The following is a 23,738-nucleotide window of genomic DNA, read 5'->3' on the forward strand; positions in this document are numbered from 1 at the left end:
GGGCTGTAAAGTCATTCCTGAGGCAATGAAGAGAGAGGGTCCTGTTGAGCCCTCTTCATGGAAAACATAATACCTGCCAGAGCAGGTATTATGAAACATCAAAATGGTCAGAAAAAATTAGCAAGTGAATTTTAAAGTCTGGTTTTTTTCCTCAAATATTTTTCTTTTCCCCAAAAGAAATATATATTTTGCATGTCTAGAGATATAATTTCTTTCTGTACAGACATTTTAGGGATATATCATGTTAGGAGTATTCTGGTAATAGCAAATGACTGAGCCTCAGCTCCTACACTGGACAAGTTTTTAGATGAAATTCTTCTATATTATATCATATCATGTCATATTTATATTATATTTTAGTATGATGAGTTCCAGCGGAGTGTAGCCACACCTGAAGGCAGAAGGATGAATTTAATGATCCCTTGATTTCTATTCCAATTGAATGGTTCTGTAATGGAGAATAAGAATCAAGATACCATCATTTTTGGAGACCATTCCTTGCTATAACAGGACAGAGTATCATGTGCTGATGGGAAAGGATAACTAGAATAAAACAATTGTCAAGCACTTTCATTTTTGCAAATGGTTAGCGGTGCAAATACTTCCATTTTTCAATGGATTGTTACCCCTTAATGATAATGAAAAATTTATCAGTCTTTCTAGGCTACTTTTTTCCACTATTCAAATTATAATCATTAATTCTCATTCATTTAAATAAAAGAAACACAGGCAGGTAACCTAGAAAAGCGACTCTTGAATTTGCTTTCCTTCCCTGGTGGAAATAGGGGTTTGGGCTGTCAGGTAGACTGAATCTAAGGGACTTAAACAAATGAGGATTTGGGAAGCCACCTCCGAAGGCAGGCTCTGAAACAGAGATTCAGGCCTTTTACATTCTGCCAAAACTAGAGTCGTTCTCAAGCTGTTTAACTTGTGATTATTTTCTCTTGTTGCCTTTTCTTTGAAAATTAATTGTGGATGTGAAACGGCCATGTTTAAATAATTCATAAAAAATAAATCCAGAGGAAAGTGGCAAAGGTATAGAGAAACCCGGTGAAGTACAAAGCAGGGGTCGAGTCAGTTGTAGTTCTCTGAGAGGTTTTCTTACTCTGGAGTGCTTAATTAGGCCTGTCTGCCTGTTTGGCCCTAGGTTGGTTTTGTTCTTTCAAGAGAGCTGTTGACCTACTACTACATTAAAACACACTGAGCAGTAGCTTCTCATGGTTCATAAAAACATCTGTAAATACTGTTATTTTGGCACTGGAAAAAAAAATCAGCACCTTCTGACTGAGGGAAATTCATACATTTATAATTTTATTTTTTAATGTTACGGAATAGCCTTTTAGCTCTACCAATTATGCAAACCAGTTAGACAACATTGTTTAATGTAAGCAACTAAATGCCCGGAAGATCCTTAACTATAAAAACAAGAGCTACTGCAAGTTTTGGAGATTCTTCCAATCAGACAATTAATTTAACTAACTCAGCGAAGGCTTTATAAGGTTTATAGCTCCTGGAACTATTGCTATGCTTACAGAAGCATTTTAAATGTTACATCCTTAAAACTTCTAGATCAATTAGTTTGTGATAGAAGGCAATCTTTAGGTCTAAAATTACTTTTTTTGTGCTGATATAGGATTTCAGTAATAAGCTTTTTTTTTTTTTTATAAAAAGGAACTAATTAGTAACTCATACCTTAGAGAAAGTACATGAGACTGGTTAGACTTTCACTATCATGCTGCCTGAGAACTTTTACTATGCTCTTCATAGCCCCTCCTCAAATGTAAGTGAGTAGCTAGAATGGTAAGGGCAAAGTGTTTAAATGGCGCTTTGAGGAGATGAGTTAGGTTTCCATCTACTATTAAGTTTGCTGAACACCCCAAGATTTTAAAACCAAAGCTGTTCAAATATGCACGGCTTCAATTATTCAATATGCCCGCTTTAATTTCCCATAAAAAAAAACCACAGTGTTTCCTCTTTCACATAGTACCAAATATGTTTTCATCTAATATTCTCTTATTGAAAAGAGGTCTTCAAAAAGTTCAAAAAAATCCATCTGGCTACTTAAATGCTATCATGTCTTTTTTCGTTTCCCCGAGTCTCTGATGAGGAGATGTTTGTCATTTAATTGCTACCGAGGATCACAGATGATGGTTTATAGGTTTAGGCAAATTGTGGGCAGCACTTTGTTAACAAACGGAAGAACACACTGGTACTTCATAATTATCCTATAGCGCTCAATTGGCCCTTAACGGCACCTGCCCGAACAGCATCAGGGAGCCTTGTTTCAACATAAAACCTCCTTCTTGTTAATTAACCTGTGTGCACTTGTTACAAATAAAAGCTATTTGTTTCCCGTTAATATATTTGCTGCTACTTTAAATATTCATTTATTCTTATGCTTGTTAAGTGAAGGGTGGAGGAAAATAGTTTGGATTGCGTCCATCAGAGTGCACTAAGCTTTAAGAGATCAACAAATAGACGTATATTAGTGAATTGTGTTGTTATGTGCTTTGTAGACCCCCAAATTTGCTTAAGAAAAATGAGTATCTCTCAACCATGAAAGCAATATAAGGGGCAATTGAAAACTAAGGCATCCACGACAATAATCAGTGAATTTTCATTAAAAGAGAATTTTCCACGCAATTCATGTGAAGCTTGATTTCATTTCTCAATCTGCCTCATGGCTGTTTTATATGCAAGGGCATAAAGGACTGGATATGTGCAAGTAGATATGTCTTGATTTTCCCTTTGGTTGGTTTCAACTGAATGAAAATAAATAATTTGCTTGCTCTTTGTGACACTTTTAGCAAAAGTAACTTGAACATTATAAAGAAATTAAGGTATAGATACCATAATATGTCAAGATATGCTAAATGAAAAAGCAGTAGAAACAATAAATATGTATTTAGCATATTTTATATAAAACCTGGAATTAAAGAAGTGATTCTTGTAGAGATTAACAAAATTATCACTCAAAATTCTACATCCTTAAATTTTGCATTCTTACAGTTCTTCTTTATACATGTCTTAAACACCGGTCCCTCCCCTCGGCAGTCGCTAAATCGTCGGTCCTTACACACGCGCTCTCTCTTCTCTGTCATTCAAAACTCACCGTCGCTCAGAGAACGTTCTCTCGCGTTCGTAGAAGATACATTTTCTCAAGGTGAAAATAGCCACTTTACAATTATTTCAAAGATAAAAATTATTTTATACTAATGCCAGCAAGGACTTTTTCATTTGTTATTTGACATAAAAATTAAAGAGATGGTACCTTTAAACTTTCCTTCAGAAATATTGTTCTATTTTCATTGCATCAACAATCATGTGTATGTATCTCAATTAGGGTTTGCTTAACTGTATATAGAGAATTCAAAATACATGTAAATATTGATGGGAGGACAATCCCACCACCACCAATAAATTACTTTGATTCTTCTGTTTTAAAATTGGTCCAATAATGCATTTTAGAGTAGGTCAATACTGCCTGCTACATAGAGTAATATGTGTAATTTGTTTCTATTCATCATGATCACATAGTTGAGAACAATATGCTTAAAATCTCAACTTGTCACTGTGAAGAATGATATGTAAAATTGACAAAAGAATTTCTAAAATTGCTATATGGGCATAAGATTTGTAAAAGATACATGTTCTTGCCTCCTGGTTTACCATGGACATGTAATACCTTGGATGTATTATTCATTTGTATTAATTTGTTGGAACAGCACACCTGCACAGTATGTTCTGTATTTACCAACACAAAAGAGACTGTCTCTGTGCCTAGGCTGAAAAATTTCTCACTGTCCCCTGCAGCACCATTCAGAAAAGAAGTTATTAGAGAAGAAGAGAATGGTTTTCATTCACGCCTCACCAAATCACTTCTCTTGAATATGAATTCTTCATAAGCAGCACCAGAAAATATTTATTGAGTATCTGTATGTGAAAAGTATTGTGGAGCTGTTATGAGAAAAACTAATAACACCCAATATCATTATACTATTTTAAATTCAACTATCACCCCTCAGGGACGGTTAGCATAGAGGGGCCCAAGGGGAAAACATGGAGGTACATCCTCCTGCCAATGTCCTCTGTGAACTCATGGGGAGGGGGGAGGGGGGAGGGATTGCATTGGGAGTTATACCTGATATAAATGATGAATTGATGGGTGCTGACGAGTTGATGGGTGCAGCACACCAACATGGCACAAGTATACATATGTAACAAACCTGCACGTTATGCACATGTACCCTAGAACTTAAAGTATAATAAAAAAAATTTAAAAAAATTTTTAAATGCATTATGCAACATCCTCACAACAAACAAACAAACAAAAAACACTGCCTTGGGAATCAGGAACCCTCTCTCTGTTTCCCTTGTGAAAGTAACACACATCCTTGTGCCTCAGTTTATCCTTTTATTCTTTCTTACTTAGTATAACTGGAAAGCCAAGGGGAAAAAAAAACCCAACAGATTATTTCACTTGAGTACGGGTGTATATTGAACTCACATAGGGATGTTTTAATCCTTTTAGAGCAGAAGGGCTATATTTAGCACTATAATTAGTATAAAATTATTCACTTTCATACTAATTATTCACCCATAATTAATTATTCACCCTCATATTAAGTGGGTATTCTTATATCCTTAGAGGTTGCTTTAGTAGCAGAAAAGAACTTTAAAATTCATAGTAATCTATCACTTATCTTAACTCCTATATTACCTGTTATCCGTGTCATTCTGATTAACAACAAATATGCTGCAAAAGATTGCATTTATTTATATAATACTTTGAATTACTACAAAAGATTGCATTTATATAATGAATGCTGTAAATATATATAATTTACACATATGTTCTGTCAGCCATTAATAGAAATAAACTATATAAATCTAGCACTCACATATAAACTGAGTAATCACATAGTATTATTCATAAAAATTATAACACTAAGTCCCTGTGCCTTTTAGTAACAGTCTTGTTACTGATCTGAGCCCATTTAGGCATTTGCAATTACTAAGTTCTTCTGGGTAGATACACAAAGCTTCTAATAGTTAGAGGTAGGTGCAAGCTAAAATTTTTCTGCCTCAACATTGTTATCTGATGATTTGTTACAAAGGAAGCAATAATTAATCTTGCAACACTTCTCAATATCTATCAGTAAGCAGGAACAAACACACACACAATCTGTTCTGTGAAAACCTCATTATAGAACTTATTATACAAATAAATATGTGCCTACCAATTCAAGCAGTACATACTGTATCTTTTACTGTGGAACAATTGTGGTAATGGAGAAAACAACCACAAAAGAAGTTAAACTTGAACCCAAGTCCCAAGGAAAGTCAGCAAAGACATTCTAAGCAGGGAGGAACCAACAAAAGTCCAGAGGTGAAAACACTTTAGGCACACTCACTGTTTGTGGAATTGGACTTTTCCTTCTTCAAGCCATCAAAGTTGGAACATTTTGAACATAAGGAATATTATCATCAAATTATAGGTGTCTTAGCAGCCATACCACCAAAATTAATTTATTCTAATAGTCCACATAGGCATAAATATTGTAGATTTTCTATCTTATATGGGCAACTTGACTTTCAGTTCAAATATTTTATAACCTATTTCCTTAAACATGAAGGGCTATGAAAGCACCACCTATAATCCTGTTAGCAGCTCAGTGTGTTACTGCTACTAATAATGCCGAGGAGGCAATAGTCTTTTCCCATGTTTATTCATTCATTTATGCATGTGTAATCAGCAATCAGGGTTAAACAGGTATGAGGTATCCTGCTTTGTGCTAAACCATGAGCAGCTCCAATGAGTTGAGGGGAATGGTACTTGGTATCCCTTATCACCTAGTGACTATGATGATAGTTAATGGACGAAGGTAATCATCCAAGGCTATGACCAGTGAGTGGTAGATGATAGTAACAAGGAAACAGCAGGGTACATTCACTGACCAAATAACTACTCCCTCCTGAGCCCCTTACCCTGCAAAGATTGTTAAATGTTTTCCCACTGGTAATATGAAAAACTAAGACTTCTTTTAAGGGTGGCCAGAGTGCTGGCTCATTTTGACAGTTTCTAAAAGGTAGGTCTACCTAGGACTCTCAAACTAAATTTAAAATAGAATTCTGATGTACAAAGTAGAAGGTCAGCGAGGTGACTCTATCTTCATATAGTATTTGTACTTATTTTGTAAGGGCATCAGGAGAATCAGCAGGATTGCCACCTGTCCTTCTGTCTGCACTATAAGAAAGCTGAGCTTCTGATTTTGAGGTACACTACTAGGCTGATTATATGCCCAGATTTGACCAAGACAGTCCCAGTTTTTGTCAGTTGCCCAGGTGTGTAATTATTAATAGCACTTTACTTTCTTCTTAAAAGTGCCCCACTGACACAATAAATTATACAGTCACATTAATACTAGCTGACTTCACCCTTGGATAAGCTATCTAATCTTATCAACTATTTTGGAAAGAAGACTTCTGATAGGTTAAAATGCTTCTAACTGAGGAGAACTGCTATAAGGGTTTCTGGAGCTAATTATATGATACTAAACACAGTTTGATTGGCAGAGCTATTAATAAATCAGGGAAATGAATTACCATAGCCCAGTGGTCAAGAGCACAGACTCTGGGGCCAGGCTGTCAGGTTCACATTCCAGTGCTGCCACTTTCTGCTCTTTGTGACCTTGTCCTCCCTAGTCTCAGTTTCCTCATCTGTAAAGTGGGAATGATAAGAGTACCTATCTCATACTGTACCAGTGCATTTTCACACTGCTGATAAAGACATACCCCAAAATGAGCAACTTACAAAAGAAGAGGTTTAATTGGACTTGCAGTTACTTGTGGCTGGGGAAGCCTCACAATCATTGCAGAAGGCAAGGAAGAGCAAGTCACGTCTTACATGGATGGCAGCAGGCAAAGAGAGAGAACTTGTGCAGGGGAACTCCTCTTTTTAAACCCATTGGATCTCATGAGACTTATTCCATAAAAACAGCATGGGAAAGACTTGCCCCCATGACTCAATTACCTCACACCAGGTCCCTCCCACAACATGTGGGAATTCAAGATGAGATTTGGGTGGGGACACAACCAAACCATATCATTCTGCCCCTGACCCCTCCCAAATCTCACATCCTTACATTTCAAAACCAATCATGCCTTCCCAACAGTCCCCCAAAGTCTTAACTCATTTCAACATTAACACAAAAGTAAACGGTCCAAGGTCTCATCTGAGACAAGGCAAGTCCCTTCCACCTATGATCCTGTAAAATCAAAAGCAGGTTAGTTACTTCCTAGATAACAGTGGGAGTACAGGCATTGGGTAAATTCAGACATTCCAAACGGGAGAAATTGGCCAAAACAAAGGGCTACAGGCCCAATGCAAGTCCAAAGTCCAGCAGAGCAGTGAAATCTTAAAGTTCCAAAATGATCTCCTTTGACTCCAGGTCTCATATCCAGGTCATGCTGATGCAAGAGGTGGGTTCCCATGGTCTTGGGCAGCTCCACCCCTGTGGCTTTGCAGGGTTCAGCCTACCTTCTGGCTGCTTGTATGGGTTAGCATTGAGTATCTGCAACTTTTCCAGGCACACAATGCAAGCTGTCAGTGGATATGCCATTCTGGTGTCTGGAAGACTGTGGCCCTTTTCTCATAACTCCACTAGCCAATGCCCCAGTAAGGACTCTGTGTTGGGGGCTCTGAGCCCACATTTCCCTTCTGTAGTGCCCTAGCAGAGGTTCTCCATGAGAGTCCTGCCCCTGCAACATACTTCTTCCTGGACATCCAGGTGTTTCCATACATCTTCTGAAATCTAGGCAGAGGTTCCCAAACCTCAATTCTTGACTTGTGCGCACTTGCAGACTCAACACCATGTGGAAGTTGCCAAGCCTTGAGGCTTGCACCCCTTGAAGCCACAGCCTGGGCTCTACATTGGTCCCTTTCAGCCACAGCCAGAGCAGCTGGGATGAAGGGCACCAAGTCCCGAGGACCCCGTACCCAGACAATGAAACCACTTTTTCCTCCTAGGCCTTGGGCCTGTGATGGGAGGGGCTGCCACTAAGACCTCTGACATGCCCTAGAGGTATTTTCCCTGTTGTCTTGGGGATCAACATTTGACTCCTCATTACTTATGTAAATATCTGCTGCTGTCTTGAATTCTCCTCAGAAAAAGGGATTTTCTTTTCTATCACATTTTCAAGCTTCAAATTTTCCAAATATTTATGCTATTTTCCTTACAAAATTGAATACTTTTAACAGCATCCAAGTCACCTCTTGAATGCTTTGCTGCTTAGAAATTTCTTTCACCAGATACCCTAAATCATCTCTCTCACGTTTAAAGTTCCACAAACCTCCAGGGCAGGGGCAAAATGCCACCAATCTCTTTGCTAAAACATAACAAGAGTCACCTTTGCTCCAGTTCACAACAAGTTCCTCATCTCCATCTGGGACCACCTTAGCCAGGACCTTACTGTTCATATCACTATCAGCATTTTTGTCAAAGCCCTTTAACAAGTCTCTAGTAAGTTCCAAACTTTCCCACATTTTTCTGTCTTCGTCTGAGCCCTCCAAACTGTTCCAGCCTCTGCCTGTTACCCAGTTCAAAAGTTGCTTCCACATTCTCGGGTATCTTTTCAGCAATGCCCCACTCTCAGTACCAATTTACTGTATTACTCTGTTTTCACGCTGCTGATGAAGACATACTGGGCAATTTACAAGAGGAAGAGGATGGGTGGGGAAGCCTCACAATCATGGTGGAAGGCAAGGAAGAGCCAGTCATGTCTTACATGGATGGCAGCAGGCAAAGGAAGGGAGCTTGCACAGGGGAACTCCTCCTTTTAAAACCATCAGATCTTGTGAGACTTATTCACTATCACAAGAACAGCATGAGAAAGACTTGCCCCATGATTCAATTACTTCCCACCGGGTTCATCCCACAACACATGGGAATTCAAGATGAGCTGTGGATGGGGACACAGCTAAACCATATCACATACCCTCAATAGGGTTTCAATGAGGATTACATGAATTAATATGTGTAAAGTGCCTAGAACAGTGCCTGACATACTGTCAATCATATAATAAGGGGTTCTTCTCACTACATTATCAATTAAAAAGATAGACATGCATAAATTAACAGTCCTACTATAGATGCAGCCTTCATTGAGCAATGTCAAACAACTTCAATAGACTACAGCCAATTTAATAGTCTACAAAACAAATGACAGGTTGCTATAAGCTATAATTAAGATATTTGAGATCTATATCATAATAAAAATAAAGGTTTTGTTTACAGTAACACTTTGAGCTTATGCGAAGTGAAACTTTCTTTTTTTCTTAATCTCACTGGCCAATACCAAAATGTTATTGTGCTCCATTTTGTTATTCTCAAGATAAGGATTCTAGCATCTTAATGTCACATAGCACATTAACATTTTTGATCTTCTAATATTCTAAACCCTCACTTATGTCTCCCCAGCTCTGCATAAAAGGTTCCATATATATTTTTGATTTGGGTATGCCACTAAACCAGATTTATTATACACTTTAGAGAAAATACATGTATAACTTGAAAAAGAATCACTGATGAATAATAGGATACATTAAATAGATAATATTTGACTGTTGGTTGTTAAACTGGGGATTAAGATATCAGACAGTTCCCCAAAGTAAATACCTTGATTGAATGATCACAATGGAATTTATAAATTAAATACAAAAGATTATGTTAATGTGATATAAATGGGAACATGAGAAAATATCAAAGTTGAAGTTTTTGTTGGAAAATGAATTTGAAATGATCTCTTATGCATATGCAACTTTTTAATACATACTCTCTGAGGTACATTTACACTCACATTTAGAAGTCTAATTAGTAATAAAAAGGGAAGAGTTTGTACTGATAGCACCCTGCTCTTAGGGTCCTTATTACAGATTCTGAAAACAAATTCATTAATATCTTAATCTACATTATATCATTTTCAATACTCAAATACTTCAGCCCAGAAGATGTAAACTTTATTTATCTACATTTAACCTGTAAGGCTGAAGCCTAGGGACCTTGTTTCTTTCAAAATCAGGCTTTTGACATTTTCTCCTGCAAAACAAAAGATTTTAAAAGAAGTAGCCAACATGCTTTAAAATATGTCCCTTTTTCTGATATGTGCTGTTTCTTGGGAAGGCTAAGAGGTATTTAGGTAGCAAACCATCAAAAACATCACTCCTAATGCTTCTCTTTTAGGCTATTACTGGTAGAATCCCTCTTAACCCTTGAGGCAACTCAACAATTGAGTTAAGGAGATTTTCATGTATCGGTTTTGCCTGTCATATGGTTGACTTAACTTCAGAATGTACTTTGCAGCTGAAGGTTCATTTCCCTCAATTTGTTAAGTGGCTAATTATAAAGGTTCACAAAAGAATTGACACAAGGGAAAGAGAGGAGCCTGACTTCTATCAGCTGCCCCAAGAGACCTGTACAAGTGTCATCTGTAAAAACAGAGCACAAATTAAACAATGGCCATAATAAGCTGCCAGGAGCAGGGGTGTATTGAAAGGGGAATTCTTATGTAGATGCAAAGCAGGTACTAAATGATTGGGACTTTTATTTTTTTCACATTGACAGCTAAGGTCTAATGTAAGTAGTTGTATTTAAGCTTCTGCTGCAAAAATAAAATTTTAAACCCGAATTGACCAAAACAAGCAAAATAAGAAAACAACCCTTTATTTTGTATCTGCAGCCGACATATACATATTTTCTCTCTACAATATATTGGAAATACTTTTAAATCCAAGAAAACCTGGCCATAATTTCTGAATAAGCAGATATTTTAAATAAAGTTATAAAATAGTGACCAGAGATAAGGTTATGAGATGAAACATCTATTTTGCATCAGATCAGAAACAAATATTTTCCATCAGATAACTTGATTTTCTCTTTACAGGCAGTACCATGAATTCTAAATATCTGCATTTTAAAAAAATATTCTAGATATTATGCATTTTGAAAAAGCATAAACAACAAAGAAAACTCTCTTTACTTGGAGCTAAGATAGCTAATGAAACGAAATGAAAATTGCTGCATTGTTTCTACCTTTCATCAAAACATATCTGTGCATAGTATTTGCATCATTATGTAAGACATTTGCAAATATGTATAATGGTTTTGCCTATGGGAAAAGTCTCCTACTCTAATGTATTCCTGAAAGATGAATGAACAATTCTTTAGGTATGATAAAAAGATTCAGAGGGTTGGATAGAGCAGTGATATTAAAACTACAAGCTCATCATTTAAGTTTTTTTTTTTTTTAATGTCAGTTGCTAACACTGCAGGTCTGTATTTTACTTAAATTTTTTTCTCTGCAAACTCACCACCTCTTTTCCAATTTTTTTCTGATTCAAGATACGCAACATCCTGTGTGCCAGAGCTGCCTGCTTTGATACGTCAGCAGGGATCTTGTGAAGTTAAAAGTATTTGGTTTCAGATCTCAGATCTGAATTTTTGCCTGAACTCTGAGTTTTCAGTTGTTTTGAAACAATGGCTGAAATTTGGCCATCAGCAGATATCCAATCCATCACATTGTTTATTCATTGAAAATAGTAATCAGAGCAAGACCTGATTTTTAGAGCGTATTACCCATTGATATTGAAATTATAAAAATGTGAAGAGAGATTTTATCAGATTTTTTTAAGATGGGAAGTAGATGGAGGGTAATGGATTTAACCCACGGGGTAACAGACTTACCAGAGTGGAAGTAGAGTAGGGTAGAGCAGACTAGAAGTAGAACATACCTGCTGGCACTGGTGGGGCAGCAACACAGATGAGCTACATTGTCCAATAAACCCCTAAGAGGTTCTGCACTTGGAAACGTCAGGTATCTGATGGGTACAAAGCCATGAAGACATGCTTGGGCTAAAATTGTATGTATGGTCATTGAATCTCCCAAGGAGACTGAAATTTTATTTTTTGGGAGAAACTGGGCAGAGTGTTCCCAGATTCAGGTACAACAGAAACAAAGGCGGTCAGGATTGGGGTGTGGAGCTGATAACAGAATAATTCCTTTAAGAGAAAGCAAGCTCATAGAATACTCCCACTAACCAGCAGGAAGCTGAAGGAGTCTTCTGTGGAGGAACTGGTCTTTCAGAGATCTTCCAATGAAAGGGTCATCTTGCTTCCTGTTGAGCCCAGAGTCAAGCCCTTCCGTGTACAAGTCCCATCCACACATTTGGAGCCTCCAATCTGCTTTTAATGCCTCATTCATAAACCTTAACAAGCAACAAGGGATCATAGGGCATTGGGCTGAAGCTTCCATTGTGAAAATATTATAAAATAATAATACAAGAAAGGAATCCAGAGCAGAAAGACAATACAGAGAACAGAAGAATCAAAAATATCTTTGGAGAGTCAAGAACAGATATTGTGTTCATAAAACAAGAACAGGTGCTGTGAAAATAAACTATCAGAGAACTACAAAGAGCTATTATAAATTAAGAAAAAGAAAGGCAAAAATGACAATTTGACAGAAAGGTTGATAAAGGTAAGAAAAAGTCTTCAAAGTATATCAAAAAAAAACACAAAGAAATGGAAAGTGTACAAATTTTAAAAATTAGTCAACTGAGAAGACACGACATTTTATTAATAGAAAGTCTGGAGAGAATAAGGAAAATAGAGCAAATTAAATTGTCTAAGAAGTAACAGAGGAAAAACATTCAGAACTGAAAGACATTTGTCTCCTGGTTATAAGAATATTTCAAGTACCCAGCCCAATTAATAAAAAACAGAGACCAAACCAATGCACTACCAAGGCACATCATCATGAATTTTCAGAACATTGAGGATAAACACAATATCTTAAATACATCAAGAAAGAAAGAAAGGAAGGAAAAAAATGGGATAAGAAAAGAACCTCAGACAAAACAATAGATTGCATATAGAGAATAAAGAATTGGAATGGCATTGAATTTCCCAAAAGCAACACTGGAAACTAGAAGAAGAGGAAAAATTGCTTTCAAAATTCTAAGGCAAAATGACCATAAACCCTAAATTTTATATTATTAGTATTCTCAATTGAGTCTGAGAGTAGAATAAATATATATTTAAACATATTAGGACTCCAAAAATGTTACCTACCATCACATTTTTTTTGGAACCCACTGCAGGTTATATAATTCAGAAAAAGTAGGAAATAAGAGAGAATATAAATACAGAATATAAATACTCTAATGTTAGAGGGAAAAGATGTCCCGGTTTATTTGAACAGTCTTGGTTTAGCACTAGTGTTTGGACATAATTATTAGTAGCACTCCTTTTATTCTCAAAAGTGTCCTACTTATTTCTAAAAGCTGTATATTAAACTCACATTTTATGATGTTCAAGATTCTTAATCAGATTTCCTCATTTTGGTTCAATGTGAAAAAACATGATGAAAACAATGACTCAATTTATATAAATTCTGGGAAATGAATTAGAAAATATACATGATTATCTTGTAACTACAAGATAATTATGCTGGGACTAAACCTTTCATTAGCAGATGCAAGTTTCCTTTGAGTAAAGTTAGTAACGAAATAAGACAAAATATATAAAATACGTTTTCAACATTCATAAACTTTATTCAGATATTCTACTCATTTTGCTTCTCATATAGGTCAACAGAAAATGCTTATCCAAAGATTCCTCTCATAATACATAATATGAGGGTGATCATAAGATGCTAATATGTCAATCCCAATGATGTAACTTTTAAGTTCTTTGGGTTTATTGCCAGTTGCCTTTGCAGTAGCTAAAATACTGATCCCTTTATTTGGAGTCTAAAAAGGAAAATATCTAAAGCATATATTTCTTTATAAAGATAGCCTAAACATAAAAATTAGCTCATTTAGAGATCTGAGGCATGCACCCATCCCAGCCACTGTGTTAAGTGCTTTCCGTACACCCAGGGAGATACATGGTTCCATTCATGAACTCCAGAAGGTCTGGTTGACAGTGATTCAAATTATGATTATGCCTCTTATTAGCTGCGTGACCTCTGGGAAATTTACAAAACCCTCTATGCTTTAGTTTCTCTGTCTACGATTTCTCACAATTTGGTGTTTTACATTTTTTCTTTTTTTTTTTTTGCCAATCTCTGTTTTGATATATGAATATTTCCCAAATATGGTTGTATTACTAAGCCTTTACTGGAGTCATATTGATAGGTTCGTCTTTTTTCCCCCAACATTGAAAGAAACTATGCTGCATAGTTTAAAATATTAGTGCATGTTGTAACATGATCACAACCGAGCAGTAATTAATATACAATGAAAGATACTGTGATTGTCGCCACACTTGCCTACCCCTGCCTCCATTACAGGGTGAACAAGCAGTTAACTTGATGACCTCGCCAGGCTGCTGAGAGAAGCCACGGATTCCAGATATTTTCCTGTTGATAGAGTTAAATATAGCAACCAAAAAGCCAAGAACCTAGAAAATGTGAGGAGGAGAAATAACTCACCTGGCACACTATGATTACAGTTGGTATGCGTTGGTTTTGAAACCATCACATGAGGTTATGTGGTCAAACAGCAAACTGAGTTACATAACCAGATGATGAGTTTATGTTGGCAAAGTTTCTTTAAAAAGATTAAAGAACTAACTTCCTAAATACTTATCACCATCTTTTAAATGGGTAGCTATGTGATAATTTAAGCATAGTTTTGATGACATCATGTCTTTTAAGATTTTAGGATAAAATATATGGTTTGTTGTTTTCTGGGCTTTTCTTTTTTTAATTCTTATTTTATTTTCATGCAGCAAGTGATGATTAAAGAATTAAAGTTTTCTGGTGAATGAAACAGCCAGACCACTTTTCATGACAAAGTTGGTAATTAGAAGGCCAATTTAATGGTGAATCAGGCAGAAATATTCAAACCATGACAAATGACTTTAATAATGCAGCTTGCAATGCTTGAACAGAAATAAATTTCACTTCCTCAAACTCTCACCTTTTTCTGCCTGCCTGGAAGATAGAACTGTCCAGGAGGTATTTTGTCCCCTTTATTCAGTAAAGCTTTTACTAGATTTTAAGCGACCAAATAGCTTGCAAATGCAAAACATCATTCAACTTCATATGATTTTTTTTTCCTGAAGGTAGACCGTGTTCAGAATTCTGAGTAAGTCAAGATTTATTTTTCTTCTGTTCTGCTTAGCCTTGCAATAGTGTTTTATTGTTGCCACTCTCTGACTTGAGGTATTAAAGGGAGCTGCATTGGCCTCAAAATTGAAAGCTAATTTTGGTGTTTGTCATAAGTTTGTTAAGACCACATGCATTCCACAGTTTGAAAAATTTCATTATTCTGTCCATGCTGGGGCTTCGTAATTGGATAGTAAGGATGTTCAAAGACTAATTTAGTGAATTGCACAATATTTTAAATGGAATTATGCAGGTTTATGGGTCCTTGGGGAATTCAGCTAGGAGCCTCTCGAGAAAATCTGTTTATCAGTAAATGATATTAGCAGCTTTCACCTAGCTTTTGTCTTCATTAAATTGCTGCTCTCCCAATTGAGGGTCACATCTGAGGCCTGCTTTGATAATTTGTCATTATTGTCTTGTTTATTGGAGCATAAAGTTGATACAGGCTGGGCTGTGCTGTTTATACACCATGTGCAAAGAAGTTTTTATTAACAATTCCACCAGTGCTAAATCAAAGTGGAATTTTTTAGGGTTCAAGAAAGGGAATCATTTGTAGCATTCTAATTTCCTCTAAAACTCTCTGAGTCCATGCCATGCCCCCTTCTCTAATATGTATAACACATAATGGCATTGCTAGAGCCAATTCTCCACAGGCATTTTTTAAAAATCCATTTTTGTCTCTAAAAATAAGGTTAAATTTTGAAATTATTTTCATAGTATTGGCCTGTCATATAAAACCGAATTCATGCGATAGACTTCCCTTAAAGTATAACATTTACAAAGAATTATCATTAACTATTTATCTTAAGAGACTTGGGGGTATAGTTGAGATATTAAAATTGTTAAGAAACATACTATTTATTGCAGTGCAGTCAAGCATACTTTTCATTGCACTTACATGTTTTAAGTGGTAAAGGGGAATTCTTTAAAAGTGTGTTCATGACATATTTGAAAGTATCACTGAGTATGTTTAAAATCATACCCACATAAATGCACAGTTTGTTTCTGACTATGCTTTACATGTGGATTTCCATGATATGTTCTTTCCCAGTGATGATGTGGGGCCTAGAACTGGGAAACAGGGCAAGTAGACTCTATTTTCAAAAAAGTCTCCGGCTCAATTTGCACATCTGGGCAGTTTGTGCGTGTCATGACTGCCTCTGTTTCCTAGTAAAACCATCTGGTGGACACTCATCTTCCATTTGCATATGAGCTGAGGTTCATTCATCTCATTGATAGGTTCAGACAAATCTGCCTTTCACCTCCATCTTTCGTGTCTTCACCCTCCATCCTCAGTCCCTTATCCACACCCACGCCCGTATGAAGCAATAATGTTTATTTCTCTAAGAGGTACTGGGTGTAGCAGTAAGGAGAACACAATTTCAGCAGTCGACACACACCGTACTTTCATGATACAAGTTAGGAGGAAAGAATGCTGATTCCCAGCAACACCAGTGGGGAATTCCTTGGAGTCCACCTGGTCTAGCTGCCATTCTGCAGGGATTTTATTTTCACAGCCAGTATTCCCACTTTCTGAACTGCTCTTAGCCCTACGCTCCCTGAGAGGGGGGTTAAGAAGAGCCAGTACTCACTTGCAGACCTAACTGTATCCTACACAGTGTCCATAGCAGTAGAGAAGATGCCAGAAAGGAAAAGACTAACCCTTCAAGTATAAGGACAAGCAGAAATAGTAAGTTTCAACCTCTCAAGGGCTCAGAATAATGGCTTAGGCTTTCCTTATGGTGGCTCACACCTGTAATCCCAACACTGGGAGTCCGAGGTGAGCAGATCACCTGTGGTCGGGAGTTCGAGACCAGTTTGGCTAACATGGTGAAACCCCATCTCTACAAAAAAATACAAAAATTAGCCAGGCATGGTGACAAGTGACTGTAATCCCAGCTACTTGGGAGGCTAAGGCAGGAGAATCACTTGAACCCTGGAGGCGGAGGTTGCAGTGAGCTGAGACTGTGCCATTGCACTCTCCAGCCTGGGCAACAAGAGCAAAACTCCGTCTCAAAAGAAAAAAGAAAAGAAAGGAAAGAAAGAAAAGTAAGAAAAGTAAAGGAAAGTTCTCACACAGGCCAGAAACCCAACCAACCTCATTTTTATATACTATTACCTAGCACATCCTTTCAAAGATTTATGGTTATTATCGCCGTCTACTCACCCACATAATCACTAGCCTTTCACTTTAAAATGGTTAAAAATTGTCTCATGGATTGCAGATCATTAATGTAAATTAGACTATTTCTATATTTGATTTCTTAATTTTTAAAAGGAAAAGAACAGCTCACTCTCACACACATACACACACACACACTCTTTTTTTTACTTGAAAATTTTAAATGGCTCTCCAGACACCTCTTTCAATAACTCTTACCCTCCAAAGCTGGGCTGCCTTTTAATTTCACTTTAAAATAGCTACATTGGGACCATAATGTGATTAGAACTAATGAATATTGTGGAGAGAAGCAAAAAATTTTATTTAAAATCTTTAAAAAGTATAAATACTTCATGTGAGTAAGAACCTGCGGTTTATCCCAGCCCAGTCAATTTTGATTCTGAGGATAAATCACTGAGCTCATCAGACCTCATTTTCTTCTGCTCAAAAGGATCATGGCTCCAGAGGTTTCTTCACAGAATGGTAGAAGGCAATCATATTAAAATAAGTTGCCATCTCTAACTAATAATTATAATAATGATAAGAATTTTTTAGGTGTTAAAGCAGTCAAAACTACTCACATATTGGATCTAATAAAATTGTACTTGTTTTCTTTCTAGACACCAAGAACATTAGCAGAATGGCATCAAAGAGAAATTATTTAAAATTACCAACATATAATGAACATTCTAAATTTACCTAGTAAGGTTTTATTTTTTTCTTTCAGAAAAATTCTTTATTCTTGACTAGTTTCTTCTTCTTAAACTGATATCCCAAGCTTAATCTAGACCATCTGGAACTTGGGTGGTAGTCTCTAAATCTAAGATAGCTTTATCAGAAAGAGTTGTCAAAAAGCTGTACTTCTTAAGGAAGTTGCCTTTGGAAATAACTGTTGTTCTTGAAACATCGTTCACCTCCCTAAGACCTTTGCAAGCCTTAGCAAGCCCTGCTGCAGTGGAGATCTTTCTTTTTCAGGCTTGGGCACTACTCCCAGCTCCTCTATTAGGAGGCAAGAGACAGCTTCTCCATGCTTCCTCTCATCACCCATATTCTAAACATTTTGAGGCGATTTCTTCATGAAACATGTTAAGATCATTAGGTCAGGTATTTTGAATAGAGACAGCAAGAACTGTCTTCTGAAAATCAGCAGGATTAGTACCTTCTACAGAGTTTTGAGAGCCACCATCACAAAGAAGCCTGAACATAACTATTAATCTAGATGTCAGGGACCTGAAGACAAATTGTGATTCTGCAACCTTGGGCAATCATCCCCACAACCTGGCTTCATTGCCCTCTGTCATGGAATGACGAGGTATTGGCTTTGGTTTATTGGCTATTCGCCATGATGACCCATGAGCCACCTCAGTTGTTCAAAGAGAAGGATAGCCGAGATTTCCCTTGTGATTTAAACAAGGCAGGGGTGCTCAGCTCTGCAACAGTTCAGCGACTGAGTATGGAGATTCCAGTGCAACCGCTGGAAGCCTCCAGCTTTGTAGGAACACTCACCTAAAGAGAGAACTACAAATTGGCTTGTCAGCAGAAAAAACTAAGCTACATTCATTTTTCTTCTTCTAGCTTCGGCATTCTGATTTTCTGCTTAGTCTTGAGATTGTTTAATTCTGCTATAGAATTTTAAAAGCTAGGCATTTCTGTGGCTGTTCTTATATTTGGTAAGAAATGATGAATACACAAAATGCTTCTGGCTTTAAAAACATTGGATGTTTTGAAGTGGCAGATTATGTAGATAGACTCTTAAATTTGGGGCAAAGAAGATCTACAAGTTCATTCATTGCCTTGAATGAAGTTCTATTCATTCATTTTTTTTTTTTTTTTTTTTTTTTTTTGTTGGGTTTTTTTTTTTTTTTTTGGTTGGAGATTTATTTGCATTCTTGTTCGTGTGAAGATATTAGATATAATTGTTACAAATCCATTGATGCTATGTTTCAGGAGCTGAAAACAGGAGCAGGAAAATCAGGGAAAGTCTAGGAAGAGACAATGTGGAAAGAGAGGGGTCAAGGCTTAGAAGAGAGCTGATACAGTAATTGTTATGAGAGGTTTCAAAAATAAATAAAATTATAAATATTTAAATAAATGAATAAAATAGGTTCTATTGTTCTATTAAGCATTTTAATTACATGGCTTTTCAAGTTATTCAGGTTAATCTACAAATGATAAAGAAGTACAATTTATAGGCATGTTTCCTATACCAGGATAAACCACTTTAACGAGAATTCTGATCGGTAATGGATGTATCTGGTTCCAGAGGGAAAGGGAGTCTCGTTAAGCGTGCCCCAGAGAGAAGAGGTCTGTGCTCTCCTGCAGGGTAACACGCCATCTAAGCAGGATGGATGCCTCCGTGGCCACATTTCTTCCCTAGTGAACTGCCCTTCCAAGGCAAGTCACAATTCCCAAAGCTGCTTTGTCACAGGAGAAAAAACTTCTAAGACCTTCATGCTCCTCACAATTTTCACAATGTGGGAGCATCTCATAATCTCTCATCACCCCTGAAAACTGACCAGGCAACCTGCAAGAGGGCAGGTGGAGGCAGTTATCCTCTGTTCTCCCTTGAATTTCTGTACGCTAGTCTGAGAGTTTCAAAACTATTCATAGTGTCAGTTCACATTGAATTTTTATTTTTCTATATTGCTGCCATCTCTATTACGGTTCTCTTTTATAGTAGGTTCAAATGGTAGGTATTGCAGATCATTTTTAAGGACTGCTTTCATTTGAAATTGAGCAATTTAAATGTTTGGCCAAGTATGCTCCATAGAACATCACTCTCGCAAAATTCCCCTAGATTAAAGTAAATAATTGGACAAATAAGGTTGGTAAATGCCACCTATTTTCTATCTCTTTTGGCTAGCCACAATGCACATTAGTAATTAAAGCTCTGAGAAAAGCACCTATTTTATTGTTTAAATAAATTTAAACAATTTATTAAACTTATTAGTAAGTTTAAATGATAACTTATCATTTTTGGAGTAGCATCTATTTTCTTGCTGTGTAACCAGTTTTGTGAGACATACCCTTCGGCAAATCCCATCTGAGGTACTCCATAAATGAAAGAAACTAACATTTGAGATAGAACAGTACAGTAAACAAGGACCAAGAACAATTTGTGGAGACAATAGATATGGCCACCCATTTTTTAACCCCACTTAACGTCCCACCTACCACCTGCCCAGAATTGGCCAACAGAAAAATTGGTATCCCTAACATTACTGCCTAGAAATGTTGGGACAAGATTAGCAACAACAGTTAAACATAAGTGTGTTTTGCAGCAAAACAAAATTCCCCCAAGCTACCTAATCCTTAAATCACGCAGTAGAATTTATGATACCATCATTCTCAATACTCAAATTGCTATAACTCAAATTATTATTCATATTTTTAAAGCCATTGAAAGTTGTTTCAGAGGCTGTCAAGTTGATTCGTCATGTAAGTGTGTTCCAAATTGACGTGACTCTTAGGGTTCATACTTCATGCTTTAGTTTCTCACAAGAACAAAATTATAAAAATGCAACCTTCAAATCAACGAGGTGACATATTTTTTAAAAAATCAAGTTCTTCTAGCCAAGGAGACTCATCTGGTGACTGTTTTATAACAGTGACACCCTCTATGCACCACACATACACCCAGCAAGATGGGAGAAGTTGACAGAAAATGTAGATCTTTTTAGTCCTGTATTACAGCTGAAGACCTGACCACACAATGATGTTATATTCTGTGAGACTGAATTTTCTTTCTTTTTCAAAGCTACCTTGCGTAGTGAAATTGGACAATTTATCATACAATGGCCTGCAGCAAGTTTAGTATATGCAAGTGATTAGTTTGTCTCTTCCCCAAGCAGCTTTGATGCAGTTGGATGAGAGTGGCAGCAGAAAGGGAAGGTCACTTATAACACAAACTCTCCGGGGAACTGCTAATGGGCTATTGACCCTCCTCACTTTAGGTCGATGTGTCATATTTGATTCTGGTTTCTTGAGATGCAATTTCCAAGTGGTGACGTTTCAAAGTCTACATGAGATGGGTTGTTCTATCAAGTTTTAAGTGTGGTATTATTCACACCGTGAATGGCAGATGCCAGTTTATTGGACTGGAGATAATTTTACCATTTCCATCTAGCCCCAAGGCAACAGGAAATACACTATTGACAACATTGGTTAAGTTAATAACCAAGTGTAAATTATATCTTCACCCTTGTACTTAACACCCTTACTCCCTTCCCATTTAGTCTGTTTCCATGAGTTCTAGAAAACAAAGTCAACATTTTTGATATGTCAGTTGGGTCTATTATTTAAAACAAATTTAATAGCACTCTTTCCTGCCAACTAACAACTTTTATTGCATTTCCATCCAAAAGTCTGTGAAGGATGTAAAACTGTTGCAGATAAAATGCTAGGTTCAGACAGTAATCCCTGAAGGTGCAGATAATCCAAAATGCCAAATGGAACAATTGGCCATACTGTTTAAATTAAAGTGTAATATTTTTTTACCCCTGGTAGATTTATCTTTATAATTACACATTTCAAGAACAAATAGTAGGGTGCAGTGGCTCACACCTGTAATCCCAGCACTTTAGGAGGCCAAGGTGGGTGGATTACTTGAGCCCAAGAATTTGAAACCAGTCAATATGGCAAAACCCCATCTCTACATTTTTTTAAATTCAACAAAAGAACAAGTATTAAATTTGATAAGCATTTGTGAAGCACACTCACGTCAAGGTAATATCCCTATAGCTCATTTCCTCTAACAGTGGAGGAGAAACCAAAGAACACTCTGGTGGGGAGGTTGGAGGAAGCCAGTGTGGTAACAAAATGCTTTCCTGGCTCAACTGTACACTGACAATTAAGAGATTGTTTTAGGGAGAATCTTTCAGAGGTGTAATGGTTGAGATGGTAGAAAAGAAAGAGAGGAAGAAACAGTAGGGAAGAGGACAAAATAGGTAAAAGGAAAAGTCTCAATGGCTCAACAAATGTGGAATTACACCTTGTTCCTCACACTGTATTGCATACAGCAGAGATCACAAAAGAAGCAGATTTTTCTTGTGCTCCCAATGTGTACCATAGAGCTGTGGATGCATGCCCTGCAAACACAAGGACATGAACATGGGGAAACTACAATAAGAGTTGAAAATCAAAAGTTTCCTCAAATTTTCACAACCTCAGGCCATGGTAGTAGATTTAGAAAGTGGGTATATAGCAATCTCTCCATGTCTTGTTGCAGTAAATTTATTTTGAAATCATTAATTTAGAAAGAAAGATGTCTTAGCTTTCCAAGACCCACTAAATTAATGAACTAGGCCAATTTATGGTCTTCCACGTGTTGCTGCAAAGAAAATTCTCCCTGCAGGTAAACCGTCTATCTAGAGTCAGAGATAATAGCAGCAATTTTATGAGCAGGATCATTAATTATGACCTATGAAATTTTAATAGGTGCCTTCTTCGGATCTTTTGTAGAAGCTCAGATGAAAGTGGCTCCAAACCGTTGACACAAACTTGGTTATCAGGAAGTCTGGTGAGCTTTCAAAGATTTGAAATCTCTATGTATTCTTTTATTTCCTTTGCTGATATTTTGTTAAAGGCAGCATTATATATAAATATATATATATAATCAGCTCACATAGAATTTTATTTATTTACTTCTGGTGATTGTACCAGACCTCATCTGTTTCATACATTTGTATTTCTAAGAGAAGATACTTTTTTAAATTATAACTAAGAGAAGGCATGGTATAGTTGAAAGATAAATGAACATGAAATGACCTACATTTATTCCAGGCCTGTCATATAACAAAAGCAAGCCCTTAGGCAACTGACTTATGTGGTCTGGACCTCAGTGTCTTATTTGTGCAAGACACTGGTGTCTAATTCATTCTTATTTGTGTGAGACACTGGTATGGCATAAGAGCTAACTGGAAAACAGGGCAACATGTTTGCTAACATGTCTTTCAGATCTAAAATCTTGTGGATTCCAGAAAGAGATAATAACAGTACCTACCTCATAAGTTTGTGAAGACAGATAAGATAATCCTTGAAAAGCAACTCAAAGGATACCTAGGACACAGTACACATTCTATAGGTGTTCATTCTTCTCTTATCATCTTTGTTATTTCTGCTACATAGGAAAAACTAGGCACTTATACAGAAAACCTGGTTCAAAATTCTCTAATAAAATGGAATAAATAAAATTAAAGATCAATTACCTGGTGCATTGGGAGCTTCTAATGTCATGTAGTAACTTGACTAGATAGTGTATGTGTTACAGGTATATAAGACCTTGCTCCTATTATTCCAGAATTTATACTTTTTTTTTGTCTGTGTGCATTGAGAACGGAAGCTCTTCAAGTAAACAGAAATAGAGAAAAACAACAAAAAAAGCAAAAACCAACCAACCAACATACAAAAA

Source organism: Rhinopithecus bieti, unplaced genomic scaffold (genome assembly GCF_001698545.2).
Source record: "Rhinopithecus bieti isolate Rb0 unplaced genomic scaffold, ASM169854v2 scaffold_4981, whole genome shotgun sequence".
In the NCBI taxonomy this organism is placed as follows: Eukaryota; Metazoa; Chordata; class Mammalia; order Primates; family Cercopithecidae; genus Rhinopithecus; species Rhinopithecus bieti.